Source organism: Amblyraja radiata, chromosome 2 (genome assembly GCF_010909765.2).
Source record: "Amblyraja radiata isolate CabotCenter1 chromosome 2, sAmbRad1.1.pri, whole genome shotgun sequence".
Taxonomy (NCBI): domain Eukaryota; kingdom Metazoa; phylum Chordata; class Chondrichthyes; order Rajiformes; family Rajidae; genus Amblyraja; species Amblyraja radiata.
In genome coordinates, this window is record NC_045957.1 from 140,718,299 (window position 1) to 140,742,234 (window position 23,936).

The following is a 23,936-nucleotide window of genomic DNA, read 5'->3' on the forward strand; positions in this document are numbered from 1 at the left end:
GGAATCCACATTTTACAATGGTAGGGTGAGAATAAACATGCAGTGATTTGAACATGACCTGACATTCAACCTTGCGGAGACTGAGTACATCCGTCAAAAAGGAAAAGGGTGTTGCAAAGGGACTACTTGGGTGAAATAAGCAGAGTGATGATACATTGTTGGGGAAATTGTGAAGATGTGGTTAGGAGAGAGATAGAACAGATTACCAGAGCTCTCTGTGTGAGTTACTTATGTAGCCGCTTGAAGGCCGTTCAACAGAACTAGCTGAACAATTGAATAGAGTTAATGGAGGGGTCCAATGAAAGAAAATAAAACTGAGAAATCAGTGGGAGACTCTAGTGGCCTTGTCAGAAATTATTAGATGCGTTCTGAAGCCAGTATCCATGGTGTATACATGCTGAATAATGTGAACTGACAATGGAACTTTGAAAGAAATAAAATAAAAAGAAAGACCCAAAGTTTATATTTTGCTGTAGCAGTTCTAATAATTCAAACATTTAAGAACTTGCTGGAAAAGTGACCGAGAAAAAGGGCAAACTTTTTCATAGTTATTTCATAGATGAAAAATGACAATATAAGTAGATTATTTGTATTATTCACACGAGACTCATGTTTTGAATTGAATGTATTGAAAGAGACAGCGTGGAAACAGGTCCTTCGGCCCACACCGATCATCGATTATCCATTCACACCGGTTCTATGTTATCCCACTTTTGCATCCACTCCCTACACACTAGGGGCAATTAAAAAAAAGGCCAATGAACCAACAAACCCACATGGCTCTGGGATGAGGGAGGAAACTGGTGCACCTGGAGGAAACCCACATGGTCACAGGGAGAACATGTCAATTCCACACTTCAGTTTAGTATCGTACCTGTGTCTCTGGTTCTGCGGGGTGTTTGATGTTGTTAATTGTGCACTAAGCTGTGAAACATGATCTGCTCAATATAAGTAACGATTAGGAAGAAGGAAGTTGTATTTGTATTTCATCTTTCTCATCCTCTTAACATTCCAAAATGGCTAAAGTTTAATGAATTACATCAAAGTCTAAAATGTGGTCACTCCTCAGAAAATCAGAAAATTATGCAACCCAGAGGAGGACATTTGGCCTATTCCCTCACTGCTGGTTATCTCTGCTCTGTATTACTTTCTTTTTGGCTACTGTAGTGAAATGTACTCTCAGGGAATTTGAGGCAAAGAATAATTTTAAAGAGATCTTATTTCCTCTTGGAATATTTGTGAATATATTTAACTGCAGCGTTGAACATGACCCCCCCCCCCCACACACACACACACACACACACACAGATCCATGCTGCAGATCCAATATTTCTCATATCTCCTTTTGATATAGTATGACATTCAGCTCATTGACTCTTTCGCAGCCGAAAATGTGTCAATTCCAATGTCCCTCTGATTTCTCTTTGGCCCATTCTCTCTCAAAGGCCCATTTATCCCGGCCTGATTCTTAAAACAACACAATTAAATTTACACTATTATACATGGTTATTTACAGTAAATTATGAATCTACTAATCTGCATGTTAAAGGAGTGAAAGCAAATTATAGCAGTTAAATTCATGGAGCCTTACAGTGTGAAAATAGACCCTTTGGCCCAACTTGCCCACACTGACCAACATGCCCCATCTACACTAGTCCATTTGGCCCAAATCCCTCTAAAATTGTCCTATCCAAGTACCTGTCCAAATGTTTCATAAACATCTCGATAGTGCCTGCCTCAACTACCTCTTCCGGCAGCTTGTTCCATACACCCACCACTCTTTGTAGCAATGTTACAAAATTTTGAGATTTAAAAAATCAAGTCTGTAATTTATCCCATCAGATAAAGCATAAAAATAAGTTTAATTCACCTAATTCACTGCATAAAAATAAGATTAATCACCTAATTCACTTTCACATCTGCAGTATTAAAAAAGTTATGGCCATTTTCATACTCGGAAATTAGCATCTTGTTCCCTATTGCTTTTCCATTGATTTAACACAAAAGCTGTGATCGAGAACTGTCAAATGGCCATAGCTTTCTTAAAAATTAAGAGAACTAAAATAAATTTTCAGTTATTATAGATTGAAGCATTCTGAAACAAATATGAAACAATAGTAAGATTAAACGAGAATTTACCAGTTTGAAGTTTGATCTTGATTTTATGAGGAGTTACGATGAGCGATTACGTGAAGAAGGGCCGTCCGGCTGCGTGCGCGTCAAACTTCAAAGCAGCGGTGTTAAATCACAGATAAAAAGAAAACCTGAGAATAGTAAGATTGAAGAAACTAGAACTTCCATGTGACCTTGATAATATGAGGGTGGGAGCGGTGGGCACGTAATCGCTCATCGTAACTCCTCATAAAATCAAGATCAAACTTCAAACTGGTAAGTTCTCGTTTAATCTTACTATTTTACTTCGGAGTCACGTGAGTGACTACGTGAAGATTTCAAAGCTCTGTGATTTTACGCCGGTTACGAATCCAGGCGTCACACACTGAATGGATTGACCATGGATGCGTGTAATCATTAAAGCATTCAGACATTACGCAGTTAAGTAAAGATACTGATGCTTTAAATGAAAGAAAAGTTTTTAAAAACTTGTTTCCCCTTCCAACCTTGGGGGGGAAACTAAGGGACAGAACTTAAAAGGGTAGGTGCAAACACCCCCAGTCCGGTTATAGGTTTGTTATAAAACCGGTGGACCGTTATTTCATTCGTCCATCCTGCAGCCACTAGGATGTCGTCAAGAGGCACGTCCATAGCTCTTGCTGCCGACGTAGATGCAGCCCTGGTGGAGTGAGGTTTAACCATATAAATGTTCACTCTGTTACCGCCATTACCCCCTTGACCATCTGGAGATGGTTTGAGTTGACACCTTCTGGTGTGGTTTTTTTATGGCTGCTGTGGACCGATTGTTCTGAGCCTCTGAGGTTCTCCGTAACTCTCAGATAGTGGTGTTAGTATGTTACCACACACACAACCGTAGGTCCTCTGGATATGCCAAGAACTGGATCTTCATCCCTGGCATTCCTGGCCTGCTATGTTTTATCAGGTTCCGGATTACGAATGTTATGTTGTTCATATTGGTGGTCATGTAGTCCAACCGTAGCTTTTGCAGTGTCTGGACTCTTTGTCAGCATACCACCTTTAGGGTTAGTTATAGGCAGTCAAAGTAGGGTTAGTACCACGCTCACATCCCATGTGTCCGTGTAGCTTGGCCTTAGTGGTATTAAATTGTAAATTCCCTTCATGAATTTTGTTGTAAAGGGGTGCGTTCCTATCGACCCGTGCCCTGCTTCCAGCATCAGATAGGAGGAGAGTGCGCCTCTGGCACTATAGATTACACTATAACTTTGTTTATAGTTATGGTACCGAGTTGATAGAAAATCCAAGACATCTGTTATCCGAACTGTGTTGTATTTGTTCGGACAGTCCTGTGTCTTGAAATGGCCTCCTCAGAATCTGCAGACCAACAAGTTAATACGTTCAAGTAGTGGATGATTACTCCCTGTAACTGGGTTCACTAGGAGGTCCCTGCTCTTGGGCACAGCCATAACTGGCTGGAGTATAGTTCCCAAAAATTTTGGGAACCAGGCTTGAGTAGGCCAATCTGGCACTACCAATATGCCTGTGGCTTATTCTTGCTTGATTTTGGTCAAGCATCGGTTTGTGAGACAAGTTTGCGGAAAGTATACATAAAAAATCCTCCCCAATTCATGCCATCCAGTTAAACTTCAAATATCTCCTGTTCTTAGTGAATAGACACCTGGAAGCTCCTATAAAACAGTTGTTAGACCATAACAAAAATTGCTGTTCTGTAAGTCTATACTGCACATATGAGTTAAACCTGGATGAAGTGACATCCTCCATCTGTCACATGTCCTGAATGGCAATGCTGCCCAAAATACTGGGCCTGCCTCGAAGACCACTCCAGTCCAAGTTCCAAGTCTGCTTGGAACCTATGTATGTTGTGAAGTAAAAAATAATCACATGTTATTATCTGTTTTTTATAACCAGTTCTGAAAATTCATGTTATTGTCATTTTGAACAAAAACACAAGAGTAAATTACCAACATGTAACTGGTCCACAATCCCTTGTTTCAGTAAACCCAGACCTACCTACCTCCATGGCTACCAGTGGTCTTGTGGTAAGCCCAAAAGCCCCTGATGCAGGTCCTTTTCTCTCCTTGATTGGGAGTAGGACTGGTAAGGAGTGTGGATTCCATGTTTCTCCTGACCTCTGCTTGGGTCTGGTCTGAAAACCTCATCATACTGAGCCTGCCTTGTAGGAAAATTCTGGCCATAATTCTGAGTCTGCCTTGAAAGACGACTCTGATCATATTTCCGTGCCCAGCTTTCAAGCTACCACCGGATTCAGTGAACCGCTTACCCCCTATGGAGGTGTGGGGTGTGTTGTCACCTATTGATGAAGTTTTGCTTGTCGTTGATACCTAGATTGGTCCGACAGCTTTTGCTTCCTTCTTCTGGTCTTACCTGAAGAGAGGATTCGGCGGCTTGCTTCAGTATGTTCATACTTTAAATTCGAGATCATTTACCTACTGATCACTCACACTCCCCTCCACTGAGAGTGAGATTCGTGGGCAACCCTGAAAACAGGTGCTGCCGCAGGCCCCTGAGGATACCTGTGCTGACATGGCCATTCCAGTGGACCTAAATGAGGTTCTAGCTTTGGGTCAGACTGAAACGGACCATGAATGCTCCTCTCCTAAGAGCAGGAGACATTTGTGCAGCCCTGAAACAGGTGCTGCTGCCTGCGGGTTCTCCATAATACCCGGGCTGTCAATTAGCTAGATCTCCATCCAGGGAAGCACCCAGTGGAACCTGGATGATTGCAGAAGTACTTATTTTCTGTTGTTTGTATGGAAGCTTATTATTCCTTTTATGTAAAGCATTTTGGTGTCAATGCGAGTTGACCCGAACAGTGCAATATAAGTAAAACTTACTTACTTACTTCCTTTCTTCTGCTTGTCCCTGCTTCTTCCATATGGGGAAGACATTGGGCTGCCCCATGTGCGAGGCTCCCGGCACCGACACTGCTGTAGGCCGTGCTGATACTGCTCCCTCCTTCGGAGCAGATCATTGTTGGAGCAACTTCTCCATAAGTTGCTCCATGTGGGAGAGTCGTCCTCAGACGCTCTCCGTCGAGGGAGGGTATCCCTCTTCCCCGGACTCATCTGAGTCAACGGGTTTGTTAGACTTGCGGGTGGTATTACGTCCCGCAGGACAACCATGGAGCTCCTGCTCCCGCACAAAGTCTCCAGCCGATTCTGCTGTCGGTGCTATTGTCGGGAACAAGATCGTCGCCCGCTACTTGGAATGCTGCGGTCTTCGGCAGCCGACATCCCCGCGGGCCGTCTCCTCGACATCTGGGCTCTGAAACTACAAAAAAGCTTCAAGCCCGAAAGAACGCAGGTAAGTAGTTCAACTTTCCTTACCTGCTCATCCCGACAGCTGGGAGGACACAGTGCCTGCCAGTCCGTCGTGCGCATGCGTTCAGACGTAATGACGCGCACGCAGACGGATGGCCCTTCTTCACGTAGTCACTCACGTGACTCCGAAGTAAAATCTTACTTAGATGACTTGAAATTAAAGCATATAATTAGTTAGTTACCTAATTGTAGCTAATTACAAAATTCAATTACTAAATCTAAACATCTATCAATTTCTTAAGAATAGTTTAACATTTTTAAATAGCCTGTGTCCAAATAACATTCACACAAGAACTCACAATATAACATAATTTTAAAATCTCATTGTCATGGATTTATGCCAAATGGAAGGAATTTAATGTTTAATACCTGTAAATTAATAGCCATTTAAATCAACTTGCGAGTGGGTTTTTCTGGAACGCGACCATTTGGAACGTTGCTGTTTGCCGTGATTTAGCTCCCCATATCGGCATGGAAAACACTGCCGGTTGGTATGGGGACTAAATCACCGTTTCGCAACTTAAAATGTGAACTAAATGCATCTTAAGGGCCACTTTTATACATAAAAATAAACAGCTTTCTTTTACCTGTCCCCTACATGAAATCCGTCCCCATTGTCGCCCGTGACAGCTTTAGAAGCTGATTTTAAAATGACTCCAGCGCTGAACGAGTCGGGCGATTAAAAAAAAAGAAAAATACACAGAATGCCCTTCGGAACGATTCTTCAGCAAAAGCTTGCACTCCAACCAAATATAATTCAGGACCAGGTAGGAAAAAAAAACGTTTTAACCCCGCCTCCCCCTCAAATGCGCCAAAATCGCGCACACGGCCAGTGGCAGAATTGCAGCGCCGCTGAAGGTAAGTATTGTAACATTCCTACTCTTTGTGTGAAAAGTTACCCCTCAGATTCCTATTTCCTACTTGGGTAAACACATACCGTCACGGGAACAAACACAACACGACACGACCGGAACCTAGGATCGAATCCAAGAAGCTGGAACTATGACATGTTCAGTTCAACAGACCATTTGCTCGAATCAGTCGGCCACTAGGGGCGCCACGTGATGGCAGCCTCTGCCTACAGTCTGTCTGTTTTTCCATCTTTTTTTTATTTTTAGTTCTGATTAAAAAGTATGTGTTGGAGTTTCCTAGTATTTTTATGTGGGGGGAGGTGGGTAGGGTAAGGGGGAAACTGTTTCCCAGTCTCTTCCTGGTGAGGATGCGACTATTCTCCGAGTCGCATCCTCGCCCCCCCCCCCCCCCCCCCTTCACTGCCCACCAACTGGATTGGCACTGCCTTTCCTGGCGGAGACCGGACCAAAGCTTCAGCAGCGGCGCAGCACTGGATACACCGCGGAGCGGGCAATGCCTTACCTGAATTGCCGTTTGAAGCTCCGGAGTGTTGTGCCTGCTGCTTCAACATCGTGGAGATGTGGTTTGCCGAGCTCCCAGCTGCGGACGGTGCTGACTTCAACATCACGGAGTCCTGGAATCCCTTGCAGAGGGCCGCTAGCATAAATCTCCACCCAGTTCGGCCAGTGGACTTCGGGAGCCGTGGTCTCCGGTAAGATGTGGTTGATTCGGAAGTCCACGCTGCTGAGGGTGTTCTTCCATTCCGACGTCGGAGTTCTATCATCCCAGCGAGATGGCCTGAGCATTGGGCCACCGTTGCGGTGACTGCGGGGGGCTTCGGGAGGCCCCGATCACAGGTGAACATCAAAGAACATCAAAGAGGAGGATGACTGAACTTTGTTGCCTTCCCTCACAGTGGGAAACTTTGATTCCGCTGTGTGGGGATGTTTATGTTAAAGACTATCGTGTTCTGCATTCTTTTGTATTCGTATGGCTGTATGGTGACCCCAAATTTCACTGTACCAATTGGTGCATGTGACAATAAATGTCTCTTGTCTTGTCTTATCTTGTCAGTTTCACAAAAAGCAAAGATAAATGGATTTCAGAAACATTGGATGAGGAATACATATTTGCCAGACCACAAGGCAAAATCTTTATAGCATTGGGATTTATGGGCATCCGAGAAGAACTATAGTGGCTCCATTTAATGTCTCTTCTGAGTGGCATCCATTTTAATATGGAAAGTACAAACGAAAGTTAGTGTGCGATTCATCACCCATCCATGATCATCCATATCTGATATTCTTATGTCTGCTCCCAAATTACGATGCATCCAGCTGGGTTAATTAAAACGCAAACATCTTTTGTAAATATAACAGCACCACATGCAATGAAAACAGAACATGATAGGAAATCTCAACAGATGAAGCAGCACCTGTGGAACAAGAAAAAGTGAACGGTTCAGATTAGTGACCTGTTGTCAACACAAATTCTTAGTTCTTAGTTCATAGGCAGTAGTTTAATGTTCTTACAGATGGGGGGAAAGGGTGTTTTACAGGGAATGAAGAATAAATTCCAGATGGAGAAACTGACTGTGGGCTCTGATGGATATGGTTTGATGGTGTAAAAAGGCTCTTTGCAGTGTTGTATGATGAGTACCCACAATCTTGTTTACATCATTGGGGCAATGGTGGAGAGGGGCAACATTTTCAAATTCCTGGGTGTGCATATTTCCGAAGATCTTTCCAGGACCCAGCACACCGATGCAATTATAAAGAAAGCACGTTAGCGACTCTACTTCCTGAGAAGTTTACGGAGATTCGGTATGTCAAAGAGGATTCTCCTGAACGTGTACAGGTGCACAGTAGAGAGCACACTGACTGCTTGCATCATGGCCTTTTTCGGCAACTTGAATATCCAGGAGTGGAAAAGATTGCAAAAAGTTGTGACCACTGGCCAGTCCATCATGGGCTTGGACCTCCCCACCATCGAAGGGATCTATCGAAGTCTCTGCCTCAAAAGGGCAGCCAACATCATCATAGACCCACACCATCCTGGCCACACACTCATTTCACCATTAACATTGGGATGAAGGTACAGGAGAACAGCTTCTTCCCTACAGCCATCAGGCTATTAAACACAACAACAAATAAGCTCTGTACTGCAACAGACTATTATTATTATTATAGCACTATATTTGTTATTTATTGAGTATGTGTGCATGTGTATACACAGACTGATTTATTTTCTTCTCCCGTTATGTACTGTGTTTACATATTCTGTTGTGCTGCAGCAAGTAAGAATTTCATTGTTCTATCTTTGACATATGACAATAAAACACTCTTGACTCTTGACTCTTGATGAATGGTTTAAGAAATACTTGCATAGGTTGAGTTTCTCTCTGCAGAAGTGAGTGGGTCCATGGAACTACAGGTTTATATACAGATCAGGGTTGTTACCTGACATTGGTTATTTATGTATTGGTATCAAAGTTGAATCAATATCATTTTATTTGTATAATTAATAATTTACAGTTCAGAATTTCCATAACTTATTCATCTAGTTTGAATAGTGTTCAATGACCATTGCAGTTTTTTTTAGTGTTGTTTATTATTATTATCATGTGTAATGAAGTACAGTGAAAAGCTCGTGTTCTATTCAGGCAAAGAAAAGACTGTACATGATTACAAGCAAGCCGTCCGTAATGTACAAGGATGAACGGTACAACATTTATTACATGATAAAGTCCAATTCAAGGTAGTTCAGGGATTTCAATGAGCAAGATGGGATATCACGACTACACTCCAGCTGGTAAGAGGACAGTTCATTTGCCTGATAACAGCTGGGAAGAAACTGTAGATGGACACAAAGTGTAGGAGCCATTTATGCTTAAGTTAGTCAAAAATGCTGGAGAAACTCAGCGGGTGCAGCAGCATCTACGGAGCGAAGGAAATTGGCCTTCGGAAGGGTTTCGGCCCGAAACGTTGCCTATTTCCTTCGCTCCATAGATGCTGCTGCACCCGCTGAGTTTCTCCAGCATTTTTGTCTACCTTCGATTTTCCAGCATCTGCGGATTCTTCTTGAACACGCTTAAGTTAGTTATTGTTAGTATATTATAGTATTTTGTATAGAGACTTCTAGCTGTATCTTTTTTGTATGCTTGTGGGTGGGATTTGATACGTAGATGGGTGTATCTACATCTGAGGAGGCTAGCATAGCCACCGAGAGTAGGCTGGTCAGTTTAGCCTCAGGGATGGAAGAGACAACAGTTTTTACCACACAACGCCACACCACACCACACCACACCACACAGATGAAACAGTTAGTAAGAACAAAGTTACAATTTGTATTGGAATAAGGAGTACCTGATGTGAATCATTTTTGTTTTGTACTATTATAAAGGATCAAGTAATCAAGAAATAACAACTGGAAGATTTGTTTTTACTATCAGCTATACCACTTCCACATCTTCAAATAATAATGGCATTTAAAAGTTGGACATTGGAAAGTTAAGAAATTGCTGTTACACAAAGTGATGGAAAAACTCAGTGGAACCGCTTTTGGTCGCCTCCTCAGCGGTGAGGCGACTTTTTCCATGTCGCCTCCCTCACGGCCTAACAGCATGGATTGGAGCTGCCTTTCCCAGAGTCGGGCCCAGGAATTTCAGCAGTGGGCGCAGGGTGGACTTTTCCATCGTGGAACGGGGCGAATCCTTGCCGGGGATCGCCAGAGAGAAGTGCTCCGATTGTTAGCCTGGTGGCTTTGGTCTGCGGAGTTTCTAGCCGCGGGCGTGCATGGACTTACCATCCGTAGTCTGGGATCCCTTGCTGGGGATCGCCAGAGAAGAGTTTGACCACTGGCCTGCGGCCTATAACATCCTGAACCCGCGGTCTCCGGTACGAAAGTGCCGATTCGGGACCTCCAAGCCGTGGAATGTGTTGGACTGTCCCGACATCGGAGTTTTGATCATCCCGACGAGAGGGCCTGTACATCGGGCTGTCAATTGTGGCGACTAGGGAGGGTGTATGGCACCGACCACGGGTGAACTAAGGAGGAGGACTGACTGAACTTTGTGCATTCCACCACAGTGAAGATGATTTTTTTTTTTTTTTAATTTCAAAATAGACTTTATTCAATTGATAAATATATACAATTCATGAACCATTCGAACAAACAAAATTCATCCGACATTTTCGGAGACAATACAAATTTTTTTCAGTACAATTTTTTACATTTGTCAAATTTCACCAAACAGTCCCACACCCGTGCCACTCTGTGGCCCCTGTCCAAGTAATAAATATATACAATGAGTACACAGTGCGAAAATTCCATCCAACATTTTCGTCGGCTATACAGATTGTTCAATACCGTTTATAAGTCTTTTAAATTCCACAAAAAAGTCCCCCACCCGTGCCACTCATGTGGCCCCCTGGCGTGGGATACCTTCCCTTAATTTAATTTGAGGGGCCTCTCCACCATACCGTGCCCCCCATGTCCAGCAGCGGAAGGACCCTAGACTGTGGACCTCCCCCACCGAGCCTTGGCGTTGGCTGCACCAAGCTTCAGCGAGTCCCTTAGCACGTACTCCTGCAGTCTGCAGTGGGCCAGTCGGCAACATTCCCTGACGGACATCTCGCTCTGCTGGGTGGAGAGCAACGCTCGGGCAGACCAAAGAGCGTCTTTCACCGAGTTGATGACCCTCCAGCAGCACTCGATGTCAGTCTCTGAATGTGTCCCTGGGAACAGTCCGTAAATCACAGAGTCCTCTGTGACGGAGCTGTTCGGGATAAATCGTTCCAGGGACCCTTTCATACCTTTCCAGACTCGTTTTGCAAATCCACACTCTGCAAAGAGGTGGGCAACCGTCTCCTCTCCATAGCAACCGTCCCGGAGGCAGCGTGCGCTGGTAGTGAGGTTCCGACGGTGCAAGAAGGATCTAACTGAGAGGGCTCCCCTCACCGCCAGCCAAGCCAGATCTTGGTGCTTGTTGGTCAGTTCTGGCGATGAGGCATTTTGCCAGACAAGCTGGGCAGTCTGCTCTGGGAACCACGCCACCGGATCCATCGAGTCCTTTCCCTGCAGTGCCTGCAGGACATTCCGTGCTGACCACTGCCCGATGGACTTGTGGTCAAAGGTGTTGGTCCGGAAGAACCTTTCAACAGACGTCAGATGGGGCGGCAATGTCCAGCTGACTGGTACATTACGTGGCATCTGCGCCAGGCCCATCCTTCGCAACACCGGGGACAGGTAGAACCTCAGCAGGTAGTGGCACTTAGTGCCCACGTGCCTTGGCTCTACACTCCGCCTGATGCAGCCACACACAAAGGTGGCCATCAGGATGAGGGTGACGTTGGGCACGCTTTTACCCCCGTTGTCTGCCGACTTGTACATGGTGACCCGTCGCACCCGGTCCATCCTCGACCCCCAGATGAACTGGAAGACGGCCCGGGTGATCCCCGTGGCGTAGGAGGGAGGGACAGGCCACACTTTTGCCAAGTACAGCAGACCAGAGAGCACCTCACACCTGATGACCAAATTTTTTCCGGTTATGGAGAGGGAGCGTTGCCTCCACAGCTCCAGCTTCCTCCCCACCTTGGCTATCCGCTCCAGCCAATTGTTGTTACTCGACTCAGACCCCCCGAACCAGATCCCCAGCACCTTCAAGAAGTCAGGCTTGATGGTGAAGGGGATGGAAGATCGGTCGGGCCAGTTGCCAAAGAGCATGGCCTCGCTCTTCCTGCGGTTCACCCTGGCTCCCGTGGCCGACTCAAACTGGTCACAGATGCTGATCAATCTGCGGACCGACCTTGGATCCGAGCAGAAGACGGCGACATCGTCCATGTACAGGGAGGTCTTGACCTGAATGCCCCCACTGCCTGGCAATGTCATTCCTCTTATGCTCGCATCCTTCCTGATGGACTCGGCAAAAGGTTCAATACAGCAGACAAACAAGACAGGAGAGAGAGGGCAACCCTGCCTGACTCCAGACCTTACAGGGAAACTGTCTGATTCCCACCCATTGATTTGGACTGCACTACGGATGTTGGTGTAGAGCAGTTTGATCCAATTTTGGATTCCCTCCCCAAAACCCATTTTGGAGAGCACGTCCCTCATGTACGTGTGCGATATCCTGTCGAAGGCCTTCTCCTGGTCCAAGCTGACTAGGCAGGCATCCACCCGTCTGTCCTGCATGTAGGCGATGGTATCTCTCAGCAGCGCTAGGCTGTCTGAGATTTTCCTGCCAGGTACAGCACAGGTTTGGTCCTGGTGGATCACCCGTCCCAGAGCAGACTTGACCCGGTTGGCGATGGCCTTAGACAGGATCTTGTAGTCTACATTCAACAATGTTATGGGTCTCCAATTCTTTATATCCTTCATCTCCCCCTTCTGCTTGTAGATTAGGGTGATGCTGCCCTTCCTCATGGAGTCTGACATGCTGCCGGCTAGAAGCATGTCGTTGTACACTTCCAGCAGGTCCGGGCTCACCCAGTCCCACAGAGCCGAATACAACTCGGCCGGTAAGCCATCGCTTCCGGGAGTTTTACTCGAGTCAAAGGAGCGGATGGAGCCAGTCAGCTCCTCTAGGGTCAGTGGTTGGTCCAGACTCTCCTGCTTGCTGTCCTCCAAGACCTCCGTGATAGAGGACAGGAAGTTCTGGGAGGCGGTGCTGTTTGTGGCCTTTCTGTCATACAATTCTGTGTAAAAGGATTTGCAGACCCTCAGCATGTCTGTCTGCGAGGATGCTACCGAGCCGTCCTCCTCCCTAAGGCTGTTGATCACAGAGCTCCCCCTGTGAACCTTATGGAAGAAGAAACGTGAGCACGTCTCATCCTGCTCCACATGGCGGACCCTGGATCGGAAGATGATCTTGGAGGATTCAGAGGTAAAGAGCCGAGCTTGCTGGTCCTTCACCTCTCTAAGTTCCTCCCTCACATCCACCCCCCTCGACTGCAGAAGGAGCAGTTGTTGCAATTCTGTCTGGAGTTGGCACAATTCCCTCTGACTCTGTCTTGCTCTCTGAACCCCTTTGGCTATGAAGAACCTCTTAATGTTCTCCTTGGTTGCTTCCCACCAGTGTCGGGGAGTCAAAGAGGGGCCTCACCGTTCTCCAACATGCGTAGTCCCTCTTTAGCTCCTCAACGTTCTCTGGGGTCAACAGCTTCACATTTAACTTCCACGTCCCTCTGCCTGCCTTCCGGTCCTCCTGTAGGTGACAGGAAGCCTGAAGGAGGCAGTGGTCAGAGAAGAACGTGAGTTCGGTGTGTCTCACCGTGACGGCCTTCGTGGTGAAGACGAAGTCTATCCGGGATCGGGCTGAACCGTCCGATCTCGACCAGGTGAACCGCGGCTGGGACCCGCCTGCAGGGTCACTGAAGGCGTCGTGCAGCTTTGCGTCTTTTATCGTTTTCATCAGGAACTTGGACGTGCTGTCCAGTCTGTTGTCGGCACTGCCAGATCGTCCAGCCGCATCAATGATGCAGTTGAAGTCACCGGCCAGAACGAGCTGCCGGGACGTGGCCAACAGCACTGGGAGCTGCTGGAGAACGGCCTGCCGCTTGCTCCGCACGGGTGGGGCATACACATTAATCAGCCGGAGCGGAGAACCACGGTACATAACATCCACCACGAGGAGACGCCCCGCAACCACCTCCCTGACCTCAGTGATGGCGAAGTTCCCTCCCCGCAGCAAGATCCCCAGGCCGGAAGCACGACAATCATTGCCCCCCGACCACACCGACAGTCCGTGGGGCCACCATCGCGACCACCTCCGATAGCAGCGGAGGTGTGGCAACCCGCACTCCTGTAGAAAAGTCACATCTGCCTTGACCTTGGCCAGGTACTGTAAGGCATTTACACATCGTGCAGTGCTCTTCACACTGCGCACGTTTAAAGATGCCAGTTTGAGCTCCATTGTCCTTTAGAGTCACTGGCCATTTTCCTGTTCCCTCATGCCCACCGCTTCGGTGAATTGCCTCACCTTTCCTGGGCTCAGGTACCCGGCCTCCTCAACGGGTTGGGTTTCCCGTGTCGTAACCCGAGGTGTCGTTGGGGGGGGGCTGCTCGTTTTACCCCCTTCTGGGTGCGCCGCTTCCCCCGTCTCTCGTGGCTGGGGCATGGTGACAGGCTTACTGTTCCCGGAAACTCGGAGCTGAGGCCCATCGGCCGCTACGATACTCCCGGTTGCCCAGAGCTGGGGCCCCTCGACCGCTGCACTGCTCCCGATGCCCTGGGGCTGGAGCCCCTCGACCGCTGCACTGCTCCCGTTGTCCTGGGGCTGGAGCCTCTCGACCGCTGCTCTGCTCCCGGTTGCCCGGAGCTGGGGCCCATCGGCCGCTACAATGCTCCCGGTTGCCCGGAGCTGGGGCCCATCGGCCGCTACGATGCTCCCGGTTGCCCGGAGCTGGGGCCCAACTGCCACTGCACTGCTCCCGTTGTCCTGGGGCTGGAGCCCCTCGACCGCTGCTCTGCTCCCGATGTCCTGGGGCTGGAGCCCCTCGACCGCTGTTCTGCTCCCGATGCCCTGGGGCTGGAGCCCCTCGACCGCTGCTCTGCTCCCGATGCCCTGGGGCTGGAGCCCCTCGACCACTGCTCTGCTCCCGATGTCCTGGGGCTGGGGCCCCTCGACCGCTGCTCTGCTCCCGATGTCCTGGGGCTGGAGCCCTTCGACCACTGCTCTGCTCCCGATGCCCTGGGGCTGGAGCCCCTCGACCGCTGCTCTGCTCTCGGTCTCCTGGTGCTGGTGGACAATCGGCCTGGTCCTTCTCCTTTCCTCCCCGGTTTTCTTCCTGTGTGGTTTCCCGTTCGCCTCATCCTCCGACGAGGAGAGGTTGCTGCCTTCTGTCAGGGAGAGAGACCGTTTTTTGGGGGGTTTTTTGGGCTTGCCATCCCCTTCTGGCCTCTGCTCCGTGTGCTGACCCTTCTGGTGTTTTTTGTACTTCACCGTCGTCCAAATCTGCTCTCCCCCCTCCTCCATCGACTCTCCCTCCTGGGCTTGGTGCTGGAGTTCTCCTGGCACTTGGGGGCTCGAGGTGGTTGAGGTGGTTGGGCTGTCCTCATCCCTGTTTCCCCTTTCTGCTGGGGACTTGGCAGTGGTAGTGGGTGTCTCGCCTACCCTGGGGGTGCTGGAAGCCGCCCCTCTTGTTGCCTGTGCATATGTACAGGCTCTTTTTGGGCAGGCCCTGTAAAGGTGGCCTCCCTCCCCACACAGGTTGCAGTTCTTGCTGGCTTGACAGTCTTTTGTCTCGTGGCCCTCCGTTTTGCAGTTTTTGCAGACCACTGCAGTGCATTGGGCCACCACATGCCCAGGCTTGTTACATCTTCTGAATAGTCTGGGCTGCCCCACGTAATTTAAATAGCCTCGGTTTCCTCCAATTGCGAACACCGAGGGAGGGTGGAGGAGAGTTCCTTCCTTGTCCATCGTCAGTTTTACCTTGACCTGCCGCTTGCTCGTCCAAATCCCATGCAGGTCCTTCACGTCCACGAAGTTCCCTGCTCCGTCAACGTAGCGAGCAAGGAAGGTGAGGACATCCACTACGGGCACATGTGGGTTGAACATATGCACCGTGATCGTCCTTTCTTTTTGGTTTGGGAGGGTGAAGAGTGGCTGCACCTTCAGCAACGACAGCGGAGCTTCATTCCCCTTCTCCTGGAAATCCTTTATCAGCTTTTGCCATCCTGTCGGAAGCACAAAGGTAACGTCGAAGTATCCGTTACCCGGGAAGTCCTGGAGGCAGTAGATATCCCTGGGCTCAAACTTGCAGGTCTCCAGCAAGACCTTCTTTACAAAGGTATCTCGACTGAAGGGCATCCCCTCGCTGAGGTCCTTCACACTAATCCTGAGGGTATTGCGGATACCCTGTTTTCTAGCTCCCATTGCAGCTGCAATTGTTACGATTTTTAAATCGCAATCTGCAGCTCCTGTCCTTAATGGACCGCCAGGACTGTTCTAACAAGAACAGATCCCTTTCCCTGTTCTAACAAGAACAGACGCTCTCTTTTAGCACTCTTTTACTGACTGATAAGAACAGATACTACACTTGATCTTAGCCAAAAGGCCGAGAAGAATGCTGTGGTGGATGTTTGTGTTAAATCTTATTGTGCATTGTGTGTTTTTTTGTGTAATCGCTGCTGGCATATTCATTTCACTGCACCTTTGGGTGCATGTGACAAATAAAATTGACTTTGACTTTGAACAACGGTGGTGTTGTCGGCAAACTTGAAGATGGTGTTCGCACTGCGTCTGGCTACACAGTGAAGAGTTTAGAGTGAGTAGAGCAGGGAGCTGAGCACACATGCTTGATGTGCTTCCATGCTAATTATTATTGAGTAAGAAGGGCGTTTGCCAATTTAAACAGACTGTGCTCTTTTGGTGAGGAAGCTGAGGATACAGTTGCAGAGAAGTGTGCAGAGACCCAGTTCCGTGAGCTTGGCAACCAGTGTTTGTTTGTTTGTTTGTTTCTTTTGTTTTTTTTTGTTGTGTTTCATTAATCAAAAATACTTATTCAAATATTAAAATAATATGTACAGTTAAAAAACAAAACAGAACCCCACCACCATAATACATGGCAACCGATAAACTATTATACAACTATCCGACACTCCTTGTCACGGATGCATTCAACCCCCCGCGGTCCCGGAAATCCCCCAGGGCACTCGTGGACAGCGCGTAGTCCCACTCTCACAACACCCTAGCACGGACATAACCCCGGAAAAGGGGCGGGCAGCCGGCTCAAGCAGAGCCCACATCCGCCTGACGCCATGACTAGCTGATGACCAGCTTGACCAGGCCCAGGAGCAACCCAACCAGGACATCTTCCACCTTACCCTCTCCCTGACGCACAGAATGTCCAAAGATGAGGATGGTGGGTGAGAAATGCAGCCCGAAGGTAAGGAGCAGCTCCATTAGATAATGGAACAGGGGCTGCAGCCTCACACACTCCACATACACGTGGTACACAGACTCTTCCAGCCCATAAAAGTGGTAGGCGGCTGGCGAATCTGTGAACTGCGAGAGAAACAGTTTGCAGGGAACACCCCGGTGCAATACCCACCACCCCAGGTTCCCGATGCAGAGGGGGAGAATCCCTGTGTAGATGGACCCCCACCGGGGCCCCCTCGCGACTGAAGGGCAACACCGACCGCCACTTGGTGCCCGGACGGTGGACCAAGGTGAGGATGTGCAGGGTGTGGAGGAGGAGCCCGTACAGGACACACCTCCCTACATCTCGGAAGGAGATGAAGGGTGTCGAGGAATGGCGGCTCAAGTTGTGTGGGTCCGGGTCCCGGGAAGGATTTCGGTGCCTAGGTCCGACAAGTACTTCCGGCTGAGCAGGGATTTGCTCAGCCGCAAGTACTCCACAGGTTTGAGCCCCCACGACACCCGGTGGGGCAGGACAAGGGCTGGCTGCCTTCACGCCCGAGCCGTCAACCTTCAAATTTTGTATCAAAAACAACAAAAGGGATTTGCCTGCAGTCCTTGTAGCTGGAAGCCTCCTATCTCTGCCAGTCTTGCTGAGAGAAAGAAGGCTTCGTCAGCTCCAGGTACCAAGGCCGCAGAAGGAGTTCGAGACAGTGCAGAAAACCTCCCACACCGCACAAAAGCCAGATCGGCCTGGTCAGCACCGATGAGGCAGTAAGGGGGGGGGGGGTTGTTCGGGACGCAGAACGTTTTTGTCCCCATTTTGTTGTGCCACAGTTTGCCAGCCACAGTGTGGGAGCTACTCAATTAGTTGATTAGACTGCTCACAGTCCCAAAGCACCCAGAAACATTTTAAACAAGTCTCTACAGCATTGCAGCGATACACAGAGATGTTTAATGTACTGCTGTACCTTCGATTTCAAAACAGATGCTAAAACGCACTTGTTTTAGTGTTTGGACATTCCGCAACACCACACCTCCTCGCGTAACCAGCTTTTTTTTTTTTTTTTTTTTTTTAATTTTTTTTTTTTTTAAATATAAATTTATTCAATTATTAAAAAATAATATTACACTCCAATAAAATACAATACAAGCCAGAACCCACCACCATAATACAATACAAACATGTAATAAACTACTATACAACTATGATACAATCCTTATTGAGGATACATTCAACACCCTGCGGAGCCCAGCGGTCCTGGAACTCCCTCAGGGTGCCCGCAGACAGGGCGTATTCCCTTTCTAATCCCACCCGGGCACGGACGTAACCCCGGAAAAGGGGCAGGCAGCTGGCTCGGGCCTAACCAGCTTGGAGTGGCTGATGGTATTGAATGCCGAGCTGTAGTCTATAACCATCAGCCTGACATATGTGTTTTTATTGTCCAAGTGGTCCAGTGCAAAGTGGAGAGCTAGATAGATTGCATCCTCCATTGACCTGTTGTGGCGGTAAGCAAACTCTAATGGGTCGAGGTTGTTGTTGAGGTCGGAGTTTATCTATACACCAATTTATAGTGGCAATGAACTTACCGACCACAGTGTTTTGTAATATGGTAGAAAATTGGAGCAACTAGTTGAACCCATGCCATCACAACGAGAACATGCAAACGACAGAAGACGGATAAGTGGCTTTTCAATAGTAATTGTATTTCTACAATATTATGACTTCTACAACTTTTACTGCTCCCACAATGACAACAATGTTCCCACTGCCTGGTGTTCACACATTGTTCTCTTCACAGCTGGAGATAAATAAGCATTGTGGGGACTGAATAGGATGACAAGTGAATTGTACTCTTTCTTATTGAGTTTCCAATTTCTGTAAGAGCCACGTTTGTCATGGTTTTTTAGTTGATATACATAGATGATAAATTTATGAATGATGCAGGTTGAAACGTGAGTCTTGTTTATTACGACCATTATGTTTGGACTGTAAATAAGTCATTAAAACGACTCAATGATGGCATATTATAAATATATTTGTTTTTGAAGTCTGAAATTCGTCTGTGCAGTGTATTAGCACAAGTGGCACTCACATATTATAGACTTGTAGCTTTGTGCATGGTATTAAAGGATTTTTGCTTTGAATCATCGAATAAAAAGAGAAAATTATGCGAGTTTTGGAGGCACAAGAGCCTGCACATACTTAAAACCTGGCGTAAAAAGATTTTGAGTGAAAGTGTTTATTAGATTAGGCCACTTTGGGGTGAGTATGCAGCAAAACATCAGACATTAAAAGGGTGTTAACTGCTTCAATTTGCCAAATGTCACAAGGCTCACGAGTTCCTGGGAAGACAGGCGGAGAGCACTGTCTTGGCAACGCCACCAGCATAATTAAGGACCAGTTTCACCCTGATCTCTCCTTCTTCTCCCCTCTCCCATCAGATAAGAGGTACAGAAGTATGAAAACCCAGACCTCCAGATTCAGGGACAGTTTCTTCCCAGCTGTTGTTAGGCAATTGAACCATCCTCACACCAGCTAGAGTGCTGTCCTGACCTCCCCTCTACCCCAATGGAGACATTTGAATTATCTTTAATCAGACTTTACCTAGTATCAACATTTGTGCCCGTTATCATTTGTCTGTACACTGGGGACGGCTTGATTGTAGTCATGTATAGTCTATTCTTTGACTGGATGGCACGCAATAAAATGCCTTTCACTGTACCTCAGTACACATAACAATAGTCAACTAAACTAAACTAGAACAAACAGATTATATAGAACATTTCACATCAGTACTGCCTGTGAATGGGTCCTTTGGCACGCAATGTCCATGTCAAACATGATGACATGTAACACTAATGCCCCTGTCCCACTTAGGAAACCTGAACGGAAACCTCTGGAGACTTTGCGCCCCACCCAAGGTTTCTGTGCGGTTCCCGGAGGTTTTTGTCAGTCTCCCTAACGGTCGAAAGTGGTTTCCGCTTCTTCTATGTTCCGACGATTATTTCAAAAAATTCAAAACCGGCTGCGACTAAAAATAGGTTGCCGTTTTAAAAATCTGTAATTTTTTAGTTGAAGCCGGTTGCGATGCTAGTTGAAGGTGGTTGCCGGAGGTTGCAGGTAGTGGAAGGTAAGACCTTTTTTTAACTCAGTTTTATTCCACCAGGGAGATCTTACCTTCCACTACCTACAACCTTCGGGAACCGCACAGAAACCTTGGGTGGGGCGCAAAGTCTCCAGAGGTTTCCGTTCAGGTTTCCTAAGTGGGACAGGGGCATAACTCCTCTGCCTTCACACAGTCCATATTCCTGCATTCTCTACATAGCCACAAGCCGATTTAAAAGTCTCATAAACGCTTCTATAATAAGTTCATGTTCATACGTTCTAGGAGCAGAATAAGGCCATTTGGCCCATCAAGTCTACTCCGCCATTCAATCATAGCTCATTTATCTACCTTTCTCAACCCCATTCTCTTGCCTTCGACCCATAACCCATGACACCTGTAATAATCAAAAATCTGTTGATCTCCACAGCTGTCTGTGGCATCATACTATTGTATCTGCTTCCAACACCACCCTGAAAATGTGTTTCTGGTACCCATTACACGCTGTGTAAAAGAACTTACCCCATAAATCTCATTTAAACCTCTCCCCCGCCCTGACCTTAAAGTTATGCTCTGCTCCCCCGGATTAAACTGTTAGCGGAATGTCAGGAAAAAAACTTAAATTAACCCAGTCTCACCTAAAGAGCTGCTGAGGAATTATACCATCTGGTGGAATCAGCTTTGTAAGTACCAAAATAAATTAGTGGTAATTGTGACAAAGCCACTCAACTCAATTTTTGAGTGAGGGGGGAAGCAGTTTGCGTGTGATGAGTTAGAACAAGTCCACAAAGAAACTATCAAGGTAATGCCAGGCTAACATTTGACACCTAGCAAAAAAAAAATCTCCAGCTTTGTAGACTCACAGCTGGAGGAACTCTGACTAATTGTAATCACCTATTCATATGACATATCGCTTATTCATAAACAGATAATAATTATTTTTTAACAAATAAACAAATAACTACATTTTAAATCAACTTCCTGATATATTACCTAAAATACATTGGAAACGATCAGCCGCGATCACAATGAATGGCGGTGCTGGCTCGAATGGCTGAATGGCCTCCTCCTGCACCTATATTCTATGTTTCTATGTTTTTGATTCTGTGACAATTAAATCCACCCCAGACTTGAATATAGCTTTGGTCCAAACATAGATGTGTGCTTAATTTCAAAGGTCAAGTCAGAGTGACTGCCCTTGACATTGAAACAGTCTTTGGCTAAGTATGGCATTAAGAATCTCAACTAAAACTGGAGTAAATAAAAATCGAGAAATATCTTCAATATCTGAAGTCAAATGCTGCACAATGAAAGATAATTGGAATTGCTGGATGCCAATCATCTTAACTCTAGGACATCACTGCAAGTGTTCTTTGGGTTGGTTTACATTGCCTGCCTTTCAGCTGCTTCAGCAATCTTTCATCTTACACACTGTAAAAGAAGAGGATGTTCAATTCTACTGGCAAATATCAGTTAATGAAGATAATGAAGAAAATACATAGAAAATAGGCTTGGATTAGTAGGTGGACAATAATATTTGCAACATGCCGCTTCAAACAAGAGAGTTTCATCTGAAATTCAGAAATAAGGAACTGCAAATGCTGCTTTCCAGAAAAAGACACAAAATGCCTGAGTAATTTATCGGCTCAGGCACCTGTAGAGATTCAAGAGGAGTATTCATTGACATATCGAATCTCCTCTATCATCTAAGGAAGTAAAGGCATTGATAAGCTTTCTTTATAATTGCATCAATTTGCTGTGCCTAAGGCAGGTTTTCAGAGATATGCGTGGCCAGAAACTTGGTTGTCGACTCTTTCCACCACAAACCCGTTGATGAAGACAGTTTTATGGATCCCCATCTTTCATCTTCTAACGTCAACAATCAGTTTCTTGGTTTGACTGATGTTGAGAGCAAGGTTATTGTTCTGGCACCATAGTGCATGGATGAATAATTCTGCCTTAAAAGTAAACCTAAATTAATATTCATTGATTTAAAAAATTTTTTTTGAAATTGTGTCCTTGCATCAGAAGCATTCAGAAACTCTTTGTAAATGAAGAAACCAGGGCACCACCTAATCTCCCCCCAACAAATCTGCCCCCCACAACTTCCTCCCCATATCCTACCCAGATCAGGTATCTCAGGCACGTCTATGATCAAAGTCTGTAGTCTCCCAATAGCAACTTTGGTCACTTCAGAACCCATTCAATCAAAGCTGAAACAATTGGCCTCCATTGTGAGAAACTGTGTCAGGAGAAGTTCAAGAGAAAAGGAATGATTGATGATCATAAACCAAGATAATAGAAGCTGTTGAGCAAACAAATTCTCATTCGTTCGCCAATATGATAAAACTAAATATTAGAACATAACATGTCTCTCTGGCTAGTCACAAACAATCTGTGGAGACAGAGAATTTGAAAAGTGACATTCCAATAACCGTAACCAAATTTAGGGGACGATAACTCAATATATTTTTTTCATTTGTACTCAGGATGGTAGTTAGCAAGGCTCATTTATTGCTAACCCCCTAACTGGGGAAAATTAGTGTCTCAATTAGATTTTTGTGAAAATTAGTCAGCATTTGTAGAATTATCCCTGGAGTTAACATGCTATCACCAGAGCTAAGCTGAGCTACCACACAAGTAATTGATCAGATCAAGGTTCTGCAGTCTAGCATTGGTAATGGCAATGCTAAAATACTTGCAAAGATTTCCAGCCAATATTGCCAAATGAATAATCTATCTTGACTGTCTATTAAGGTTTTCAATATTACAGATGGCACTATGCACTTCTGCATTGTTTGATTCACTTCTCCACTGTATTCAAGAGAGTTAGATACAGCTCTGAGAGTAATGAAATCAAGGGATATGGGGAGAATGCAGGAATGGGGTACTGATTTTGGATGATCAGCCGTGATCATATTGAAAGACTCGAAGGGCCAAATGGCCCATGCTGCACCTGTTTTCTATGTTTCTATGTTTCTATGTAACAAAGTGCTGTGAGATTGGATTTGCTGCCTCCACTCTGCTTGAATTGCTGTGACATTGGATTTGTTGCCTGCACTCTGCTTGAAGTGCTGTGACATTGGATTTACTGTCTGCACTGAATGATGACTTTTGAGGTAAATTCTCAGATTTTCTTTCTTAAAATTTGACCGCGCAATCTCTCTATATTAAAATTGTACCTTTTTTTATGAACAGCAAAGAAACATCAATAGGCAGTGAACAGCAAAACACAAGAGACACAACAAGAAAGAGCTGAACTTAATAAATCATCTTTAACTTTAAATTGTTGTTATATTTTAAGAATAATTCACATTTTAGACTTTAATAAATCCTTTTTCCACTTGCCATGCCTGTGTGTTCTTCATCACAATGGGTACCTAATAGGCAGGAATGGCTGCTCGTTCGGAGAGCCACTAATAGTCCGTGAGGGGGAGGTTGAGGGGAGATGGACTGAATGCGTGGGGGGGGGGGAATGGAAAGGAACAGTGGGGGGGGGGGGGGGTGAAGGGAGGAGGGGTGACTGAGTGAACTGCCATCACACCAGCCATGAGTGACTGGACTGCCAGCCCACCAGCCATGAGTGAGTGAACTGCCAGTGCACCAGCTGTAAGTGACTGAAGTGCCAGCCCATCAGCTATGACTTAATGAACTGCCAGCTCACCA

General features: G+C 46.5%; 1 pseudogene; it reads right to left on the minus strand.

Moving 5' to 3' along the window:
* Positions 1-16,209: 16,209 nt before the first annotated feature.
* Positions 16,210-16,372, minus strand: LOC116970548 (annotated as a pseudogene).
* Positions 16,373-23,936: the final 7,564 nt, after the last annotated feature.